Here is a 9,783-nt window from a genome sequence, read left to right on the forward strand (position 1 = left end):
AGGCTCATCACGTGAGTCACACATGCAAAGGCATGCTATTGCACAGGCGCAGGACACTACTTCGTTTAGTAGGTTAACCCTTACCCCGGCAATTCATCAATGCACGTAAGAATCTGCAATGTTTACTTACTTCGCGAGGTATGAACATTGCCGAGTTCATCAAATCCTATTAAGGGATTGAGATGATTGAAACAAGTTCTATAAAAAGTAAATCCCCCAATAAAAAAGACAGCACTCCATGGCAAACAAAATCATACCAGATTATTAACTAATGTATCTTTACAATAATGCACAGTCCGTTTTGCCTTCATGTTTTTCTTGCACGTGCAACGAGAATCCTTTGAGGAGTGCTGCGTGCTTGGCAGGCAAACGTTTTTATGGTACTTGTTATGGGATTTGTTCTTGCATCCAATCAATTCGCATGAACTGAGGTCTAAAAACCACATCAGCTTGCGTGCCTTTTGTGAGGGTCTTGTATGACAGCAACAAAATCTGCAATGATTATACAACCGTTAACTTAAATTACGTAACCATGAACCTGTGGAAGCGCTTATGTTATCAGTACTTGGTCCATAGGTATACTACATATTGTAAAGCAAGTACAGTGAAGTACTGAAAGCCTGCAAAATGCTTACGGCAGTAGCCTAATTTGTTTGCATAACCTCCAACAGAAATGTCATATAAATGTCAGACATTTTTCATCACACATTTGCCTTTGCTGCACGCGTTAGTGAAAAGCCACCGGCAAGGTTAGTGTATAGGCCCTTCTACATACACCATTATTCCTCTCCGAGGCTCTTGTTTGCGGTGTACAATTCAAGGCATAGTGGTATTGTCCTTTATCTCAACCAGTGTATAAGTGCACAAACAACGAATAGACAACTTAGGGCCTTGATGTGGGAACAACACGTAATGATCGAATGACTGTCAACTACCAATGGCTGTTACAGCAAACCACTAGCCTTTAATTCCTCACCCTGCTGCTTTAAGGGGTAGGGTAGGGTAGCTGTAGGGTAGCTGTTTGTAGGGTAGCTGTTGTAGGGTAGGGTAGCTGTTTGTAGGGTAGCTGTTTAGTTTAAAAGCAACCCCTAATTTATTTCCACTGGCTGGCAAGACCGGGCAGTTTCACGCATGCTTTTGAAAAACTCTGGTCAGTAGTGTTCCGTTCTGTGGCTGTGTGCCACCCAATGAACCCAAAACAGTCTCACTAGGCAATCCAACACCATATGAATAAGTAAGCCGCCCAATCTTTCTGCTAAGGTGTGCATTTCAAGAAGAGATTGCTGTTTAGTTGCGTGATGTCAATGAAGGTGGCTAATGTATGCCTTGCATTTAGCCTGCTCCAAAGTAATGTTAAAAAAACTGTGCCACAGCTTCCCTTACAAATGTTTTTGTATGTGCCTGTTTGTTTTCTGCTGTGTGTAGGTACATTTGCACAAGCAATTTGGACCAGGACCCACTTGAAATGTACTTTAGTTGCATCCGGCAACGCGAGGGCTGGAATAACAACCCCTCTGCAGCGCAGTTCCGCCTCGTGTACCGGAAGACGCTCGTTCATGCTGCTGTGCTGGCATCCCAAAAGGCCAACGTGCAAGCACAGCTTGAAGGAATAAACCTATCCAGCAGCCAGGGGCAGCGCGGGAGTGCCTGCAGCCGTGAAAACACCCCGCACGGGGCACCTTGAGCAATCTTGGTGACGGTACTGGCGATACCGCGGACCCCGAGCCCCCAAACATAAGCTGGATCCAACCGTGGCGATGTGTTTATAGGTGGAGGGTTTTAGAAACCACGAACGGTGGCCGTCGGAGCCCAGGTCAAGCTCCGGCGGATGGGCTCCCTGTCTGTTTATCAGGCAGGGAGTTCCCGAACCTCTTCAGCTATCAAGGTAAGGCTGACGAAGAAAGTACCCCCGTCCCATGCTTTTTCCTATGCCGTATAAATAAATCCAAACCCCCTTCAAAACGTGATCCGCACCGAAGTTTCCTTCCCATCCCTACCAACCATCAACATTCCGAAACCTGACAACCATCACCGTTTTTTGGTCCTTGAATCAATAGATAAATCCAAACCCCTCTCCTCCCAGTCTGTATTATTCCTCGTCTCCAATTTTCTTGAAGGAATCCTTCGAGGCAAAAAACTACGAACAGGCGAAGTGTTGGTTCAAGTCAAGACGCAGCAGCAAGCCACAAATCTCCTGACCCAAACCCACATGGCAGATCTCGACATCACTGTCACACCCCACCGCAGCCTCAACAGCTCGCAGGGTGTGATATCTGAGCCAGATCTGCTAAGTGAAACAGAGGCCGACCTTCTGGAAGCCTTGAACGATCAGGGCATTAGCGCTGCCAGGAGAATCACCATCCGTCGTGACAATGTAGAAATACCAACAAAGTACATAATCTTGACATTCAACAGAGCAAAACGTCCTGAGCACATCATTGCTGGATTCATTAGGTGTAGTTTACGTCCGTACATATCTAACCCGCGCCGCTGCTACAATTGCCAGCGATTCGGGCATGGTACAACTTCTTGCCGCGGGAAAACGACCTGCGCGAAATGCGCCGCACATGACCACCCCACCGAAAACTGTGACTCTACCACCTTCACCTGTGCAACTGTCAGGGGCTGCACGCGGCATGGTCCCGCAGCTGTGAAAGGTTTCAACAGGGAAAAAAGATTATCAACGTGAAAGTAACCGAGAAAATCTCCTTCCAAGAGGCGCGAAAGAGGTTCGCCTCTTTCCCCCTGGGGACGTACGCCGACGCAGCTCGCCGGGGGGAGGAGCGGCGTCTGGTTTCGGCGGGGACCCAGTACCGCGAACCGGACTTGGTCCCGCCCCCCCCCGCTCTTCTTGCCTCCGGCGGCCCAACCCGCTACCACACGGCCTGCTCAGTGAGCAGTCGCTGTGTGGCAACTCAGTCAGTTGATGGCGCTGCTGCTTCCACGATTTCTTCTCCACCTGCCCTAAGCTCAAGTGAGGGTACGGAGGAGATGGAGATGGGGGAGCCCGCGGCAGCTCCCGTCGCTGTCGCACCGCCTGTGCCACTTCTGGCAGTGCCGATGCCGTCGGTGGCGGCGGTTGCAGAAAACAGCACCCACAAGGGTGCCTGTTCCAAGGAGGCCTATCCCTTGGGCCCTCCGAGGACGTCTAAGGGAGACATGGACGTTGGACTCTACCTGTCTGCATTGCAGGGGAAGGAACGGGTACCTTCGTCCAAACCATCCGATAAGCCAAAAAACCAAGAGTCACAGCCCCGAAAGACAATACATAAATGCTCATTCTCACACATTTCCAGTCGCTATTGCAAATGATTGGAAGGAAAAATATTGTACAATGGAACTGTAGAGGCCTCACAAAAAATCTTGACCATGTCTATGAAATACTGCACACCAAGCAACCAAGTATAATGTGCCTGCAGGAAACTCATATGAGCAGCAAAAATACAACCTTCCTGAACAATTATATGGTTTTTAGAAGAGATGGATGCACACTCTTGTGGCGGCGTGGCTATTGTCGCTTGAAAATGCATTGCTTGTAATACCATCTTCTTAAACTCTGTCCTTGAAGTTGTTGCGATTCGTTCAATAATATTTAAGATTATTAGCAGTATTCTCCCTTTACATACCGCCTGACTTCCAGCTCTCGAGCTCGGATTTCGAAGGGCTGGTAGATCAGTTGCCTGAACCTTACATCCTGACAGACGACCTGAGTGCACATAATTCTCTTTGGGGCTCTTCCCTCACGGATGCCCGAGTTCGCCTCATTGAGAAATTTTTAACATCGTCGGGAGCATGCCTTTTCAACAAGAAACTGCTAACAAATTATAATAGAGGACACAACACCTACTCACACCTTGAACTGAGTATAGGATCGGCAGTACTTCTCCCATCTCTTGAATGGGACGTGGATACGAATCCATACGGTAGTGACCACTTCCCTACTTCATTAACATACATCGGCAAAGGCCCTACCAGTTCCTTCCCATAATAGGTTCAATGAAGCAAGAGAAAACTGGAATACATTTACAGAAATATCCAAACTACACTACACATGCATAACACAAGTACACGTACATGAAGCCGCCCAACTCCTCACGGCGCACATCCTCGACGCCGCCGAAAAGTCCATTCCCCACGTCTCTGGTGCCCCGCGCAACCAGAGGAGGCCGTGGTGGAATGAGGACTGTAGGCGGGCGCAAGAGGCCCAGAACAAGGCGCGGGGTATCCTTCGTCGCTACCCCACGTCGGGTAACGTTATTTTCTTCAAACGGGCCAAGGCGTTCGAAAAACGTGTGCGCAGTGAGGCAAAACGAGAGTTGGCGCACCTTCTTGACCTCCATCAACTCATGCACCGACACTCGCGAAGTCTGGACACGTATACGGAAACTCAAAGGACATCAGACACACAGCCTGCCCCTGGTTAGTACAACACACTACACACTGGAAGACCAGGCTAACACACTCGCACAACACTTCCAACACGTGTCCAGTTCTGCACAGTACACTAACACTTTCATTCAACACAAAACATCTGCAGAAAAGAAGCCCTTACGAGACAAGAACAAGTCGAATTGTGCTTACAACTCTGAATTCACACTTCATGAGTTTAAGGTTCCTCTTCCCACTTGTAAGCCTTCAGCTCCAGGGGCAGACAGCATTACATACACCATTATACAGCACTTACAAGAAGACACTCTTGAGACGCTCCTACACCTATACAACCAGATATGGCTTTCGGGACAGCTTCCAAGGTCTGTAGGGAGTTCATAGTTGTGGCCTTTCTGAAGGAGGAGAAAGAACCTTCCTCTCCCAGCTCTGCCTTACTGTAGTTTTCGATATTGAAAAAGCTTATGATACAGCCTGGCGCTACGGCATCCTCAGAAACCTAAAGTGTCTCAGGCAACATGATGAGAACACTCTTTGTAGTTATTTGTCCGAAAGAACCTTTCGAGTGAGGGTTGGAAGTGCACTTTCCAATGTATATGTGCAGGAAAATGGTGTGCTGCAGGTGGAGTTCCAAGCTGCACATTGTTTATAGTTAAGATGAACTCCCACCGAAAGGCATTGCCACCAACCATTTCCTGTTTCATCTATGTACACGATGTGCAAATATCTTTTAAATCCTGTAACCTGTCAATTTGCGAACGTCAAGTACAGCTCAGTGTAAGGAACTTGCTGGCTGGGCGGACCTTAACGGTTTTAAACTAAACGCTGGAAAAAGTACATGTGTTGTGTTCTCCCGCAAGCGCGGGATTAATGCGGACCCCGAGATTACCGTTAATCGTGCATCTGTTCCCGTTAAAAGGAGCACAAGTTTTTAGGTGTCATATTTGATGACAAGCTCACGTTAATGCCAAACATCAAAGCACTTAAAGGGGTCCTGAAATGCCTTCCGCCGATGCATGGATGTACATGTAACCAAATAAAGCAATGTATTAGCAATCTCCTCCTGCAAGAATTTTGTTAAAGCGATGAGTATTAGCTGAGAAATCGTAAATCAAAAACCGCGCATTATCGTCGCGCCGTATTTCCTCCTCCTTTCAACTGTTTCTTCGCTGTTGGCCTCCCCTCCCATGATGCTCCGCTCCTCAGCGGTGACGTACTTCCGCTATTGCGCTCCCACAGACTGCCGTCTGCTACGGGCCAGCTCTTTCGGCTTTTTCATCTTTGTTGACACCATGGACACTCCTCTAAAGGCTGGAAAAGCGAACGAAAGACCTGGCCGCATGTGTGCGGCCTGGCCTTGCCCTTTCGCGGTGTACGTAGCTGCAGTTGGTATCGGCGGCGAACTCGCAGCCGCGCGGGGAGAATCGTGCGCTCGTTCCCTTTGGTGCACAGCGCACTGTTTATCCAAAAAGCGCGGTCTCGGACGTGGCCCCGCTGGTGCCGGGTCTTATTTTGCGGCGGTTGTAATTTCTACTACCGGCGGCATGTGAAAAAAGACATTTTCAACCGACACAGAACCAGTGCACAAAACGCGCCGGATCGGATTGCTTTATCAGAGGCGATGAACGGGAAGGCGCAGAGCAAACCAACGCCGCAATCGAGCAGCGAGCAGCCGTGTTCTGACAAGCTGCACCCATGTGTTGCATTCCACACTGATGGGAAAGCGTTGTTTGCACTTGTTTCGATAGTCGTAAAATGTCCAGGCACTCCGGCACTCCGCTAGCAGATCAGCCGGCGAGTCGTTTCGGAAAACATTTAATTGACAGATGGCGCCGTATGCATTAGCATGTCGCAACGCAAAACTGATGAGACGTTCTACTAAAACTCCCCTCGCGATGTTTACGTAGCGGGACGCAAACATTTAGCGTTTAGCTTATGCAAAGGCAACAAACGCTGTACTAAAACTCTCTATTAGCAGTAAAATAGCGTGCGTACGTGAGGCTGCTTGCGTTTACAAAGCTGCACGCCGAGCGCTTACGTTTCAAACCTAGTGACATCATTTAAATACACTCGCAAGCACAGTGTAACGTAGTCACATATCAACCGTATGCTCAGGCGACAAGCAAGAGCTTATTTTATGTGGGACGGAGATTGCGCATAAAGGCCCGTTCGCACTTGCGACGAAAACGAGCGAAAGCGATGGGAATTCCGTAACTTTGTCGCGCGACGATCGTGTTTGTCGAATGGTCGGGAGAAATTTTCGTCGCGCGACAGAATTCCCGTCGCTTTCGCTCGCTTTCGCCGCAAGCGGGATTGGAAAGTTCTGCCGCTGCCGTCTGCTACGCAGCGCGGAGGCAACCGCGCGATCTGCTCGGGCAGGGCGAACGTGCACACTACCGCACGGCAGCGTCCCAAGCGGCAGCCGGCTGTGTACATCGCTCCCGGCGCCCGCCTGGAGCCCGCCCTCGGCACACTAGCCAGTATATTTAAGGCACAACAATGGAGGAAAGATTTTTTGCTTCCGATGAACCAAGTTCTTTGCCCCTGTGTTTTTAAATACGTGAAGTGGTTAGCACGTCGCCCTCACGCAGCTTTGTATCGTCGTAGCATCGCTGACTGTCCGAACGAAGCCTGCAGCTAAGCCAATGCAGCGACCGAAGCTAGAGTGTATTAGAAACTTCTAGTACACTCTACCGAAGCTGTGTGTCTGTGTGTGCATCGCCTCCTGTGTGTAGTGGACGCGTTCGTTTGGCGATGAAATGCGACGTTGTACTGCGGGTGGATAGTGCTTCCCATGGTCTGGATTATCTTTCTCGAACGACGTACGACTCAACCTCGCATGGGGTATGTGTAGTGTGCCTGGCTAAAAGCCTTCTCGCTTGCGTGCCAGAGTTCAGTGGCTTGCTGTTCGTCCCGGAAACCGGGTGTGAGGTGAGTGCCGAATTTACAACGGGCAGGAGGAGGCAACCCATCGTCTGTCAATCGCGGTTCAGACTTGCAACGCATGTTGTGACGTTGCGTTCGTTCGAAACGCATCTCTGGATTGTTTTGAAGTTGAATAAAATGTACGCGTCAAACCCGGACATTCGGCTCAGGGTGTTGTCTGCGATTGCACGAAAGAAGTGCCACGGGGCTTTCTTTATGGTGCGTACTCACGTAAGATAAAATCCATGTCGTGTTATGGCCGTGTTGCATTCAATACAAACGGTTAAGCGTTTGTTTACACTTGTTTCGTTTGTCGTAAAATGTCCAAGTACTCCGGCACTCCGCTGGCAGATCAGCCGGCGAGCCGACGCTGAGCAGACGACTCATCTCTTTGCCGGAAGTGCGTGAAAAAGCCGCCCAATAGCAGGATGTCTAGCTCATGACGAACATCTGGGAATTGGTGATGTAGACATGTGAAGATGGCGGCGTCCAAAAATACGAAGGGAAGGGTGAGAAAAAAGCGACAGACTTTGCAACAAAAGTGTGAGCTTTCCGCTGCGCGTAAAAGAGTAATACTTGGCACAGCTGACGTTGACGACCCAATCTAACGAGTGCGCTAGTTCATTTAGTTTGCTCAAAATGCCTTTCAGGGCCCCTTTAAACATAAATGCCTCAAAACACTAAACATTCTCAAGGTCCTCTCCCACCAATGCTACGGTGCAGACAAAAAACTGCTCCTCCGGGTCCTTACCGCCTTTGTCGGGTCTCGGTTAGACTACGGCAGTGTGGTGTATGGGTCGGAATCAAAAACGACACTAAAGATTCTTGATCCAGTACTCCACTTGGGCCTCTGCCTTTCGTCGGGTCCCCCGCCTTGCCTCCACTAGCCCGGCCCAGAGTCTATATGTTGAATGTAATAATTGGTGCCTTGAGGACCAATGAACATACATGGACTTGGTCTACGCTTTTAAAATTTCATCGTTGAATAAATATCCCTTTAAACCTGTTTTAAATGATACATCCACATCACCGCTGTTTGTAAATAGCCCGTCCGTTCCTTTGCCGTTCTCACTTAGAGTGAGACAGGAAGCTTCAAATTTCGACATCTCTTTTTTAGACATTTACACATCTTCTTTTACTGATGTTTTACCACCCTGGCAGCTTCAACCTGTGTGTTGTGACTTGTCCTACGTGAACATTAGTAAAACCAGGGTACCACAAACTGCTATTTTGCAGCACTTTTTGTTCCTGCAGTTTAAGTATCAGTGGGCGGAGTTTTATAGCGACGCATCAAAAACTGCCCTTACTGTGTCGAGTGCGGCGCACGGACCCGATTTTAGAGTCTCTAAGACCCGGAACTCGAAAACCAGCATTTTTACGGCGGAAGCCCATGGAGCCCAGGCCAGTAATTTAAAACAAGCCCAGCTTGTTTTAAATCACATAGTCCAACATGGAATACCCAAGTCTATCAGTTTTACAGATTCACTGAGTGTTGTACATGCATTATCATCCAACAAGCCTTCTAAAAACCATGTTCTTAATGTAGTGTATAAAACCATTATGCCAGCGTATGCATTAAATCTCGAGGGGATCATGTGTTGGGTTCCAGGCCACTGTGGGATTGCTGGAAATAAGACCGCGGATCACATGGCCGCTGCTGCTGCAATTACAAGTACACCCGACATACCAACAGTACCCTACACTAACCTCAAGCCACACATCAGACAACACCTTCGCGAAACATGGCAAGCACTCTGGATTCAACAGACAGACAAACTACACATAATAAAGCCACTCTTGGGCCATACACCACTGACACACACAACAGACACACTGAAGTTGCCCTTGCTAGGTTACGAATAGGCCACACTCATGTAACACACTACCACCTGCTCACAGGATCTCCAAGACCCCTGTGTAGCGGGTGTGTACAGGGCCTATCCGTAATCCACGTACTACTCCAATGCAAAGCACTCGACACAACACGACACAAACACTTCACCCCACTTTACAGACAACACATCCCGTTACATCCAACGCTTTTCCTCTCGGATGATCCCACATTTTCTGTCAAGCGCGTTTTCAAACATTTAGCAGAAGTTGAATTCTTAGACTTAATTTCATACCACGCATGATCACAACCTGGTCTTATACACCAGCCATCCTCACTGTCTTTTATTGATTTTACTTTTGTTCTTGCTGACTGATTTTAGTGTTTACGTTCTCACCTGTCATATTTAACTACTGTTTTGGCGCTCTTTGCCCCAGTTGGCCTTGCGCCATTACCATCCAACCATCATCAAAAGGGGCTATGGGAAATCTAAATCGTCTACACAAGCCGATTCGAACTGCTTAGAGATGTATCAACCAAGAAGCGATTTATGCAAGTCTTGTAGCTGTGCTAAAGCGCCGCTTTTAGCCCCCTATTTGGAAACTTGCAAGACGTTTATAAAACTTCTTGCAGGATGTCTC

Source organism: Haemaphysalis longicornis, unplaced genomic scaffold, assembly GCF_048455015.1.
Source record: "Haemaphysalis longicornis isolate Haplotype H1 unplaced genomic scaffold, Haemaphysalis longicornis Haplotype H1 scaffold_3, whole genome shotgun sequence".
Taxonomy (NCBI): Eukaryota; Metazoa; Arthropoda; class Arachnida; order Ixodida; family Ixodidae; genus Haemaphysalis; species Haemaphysalis longicornis.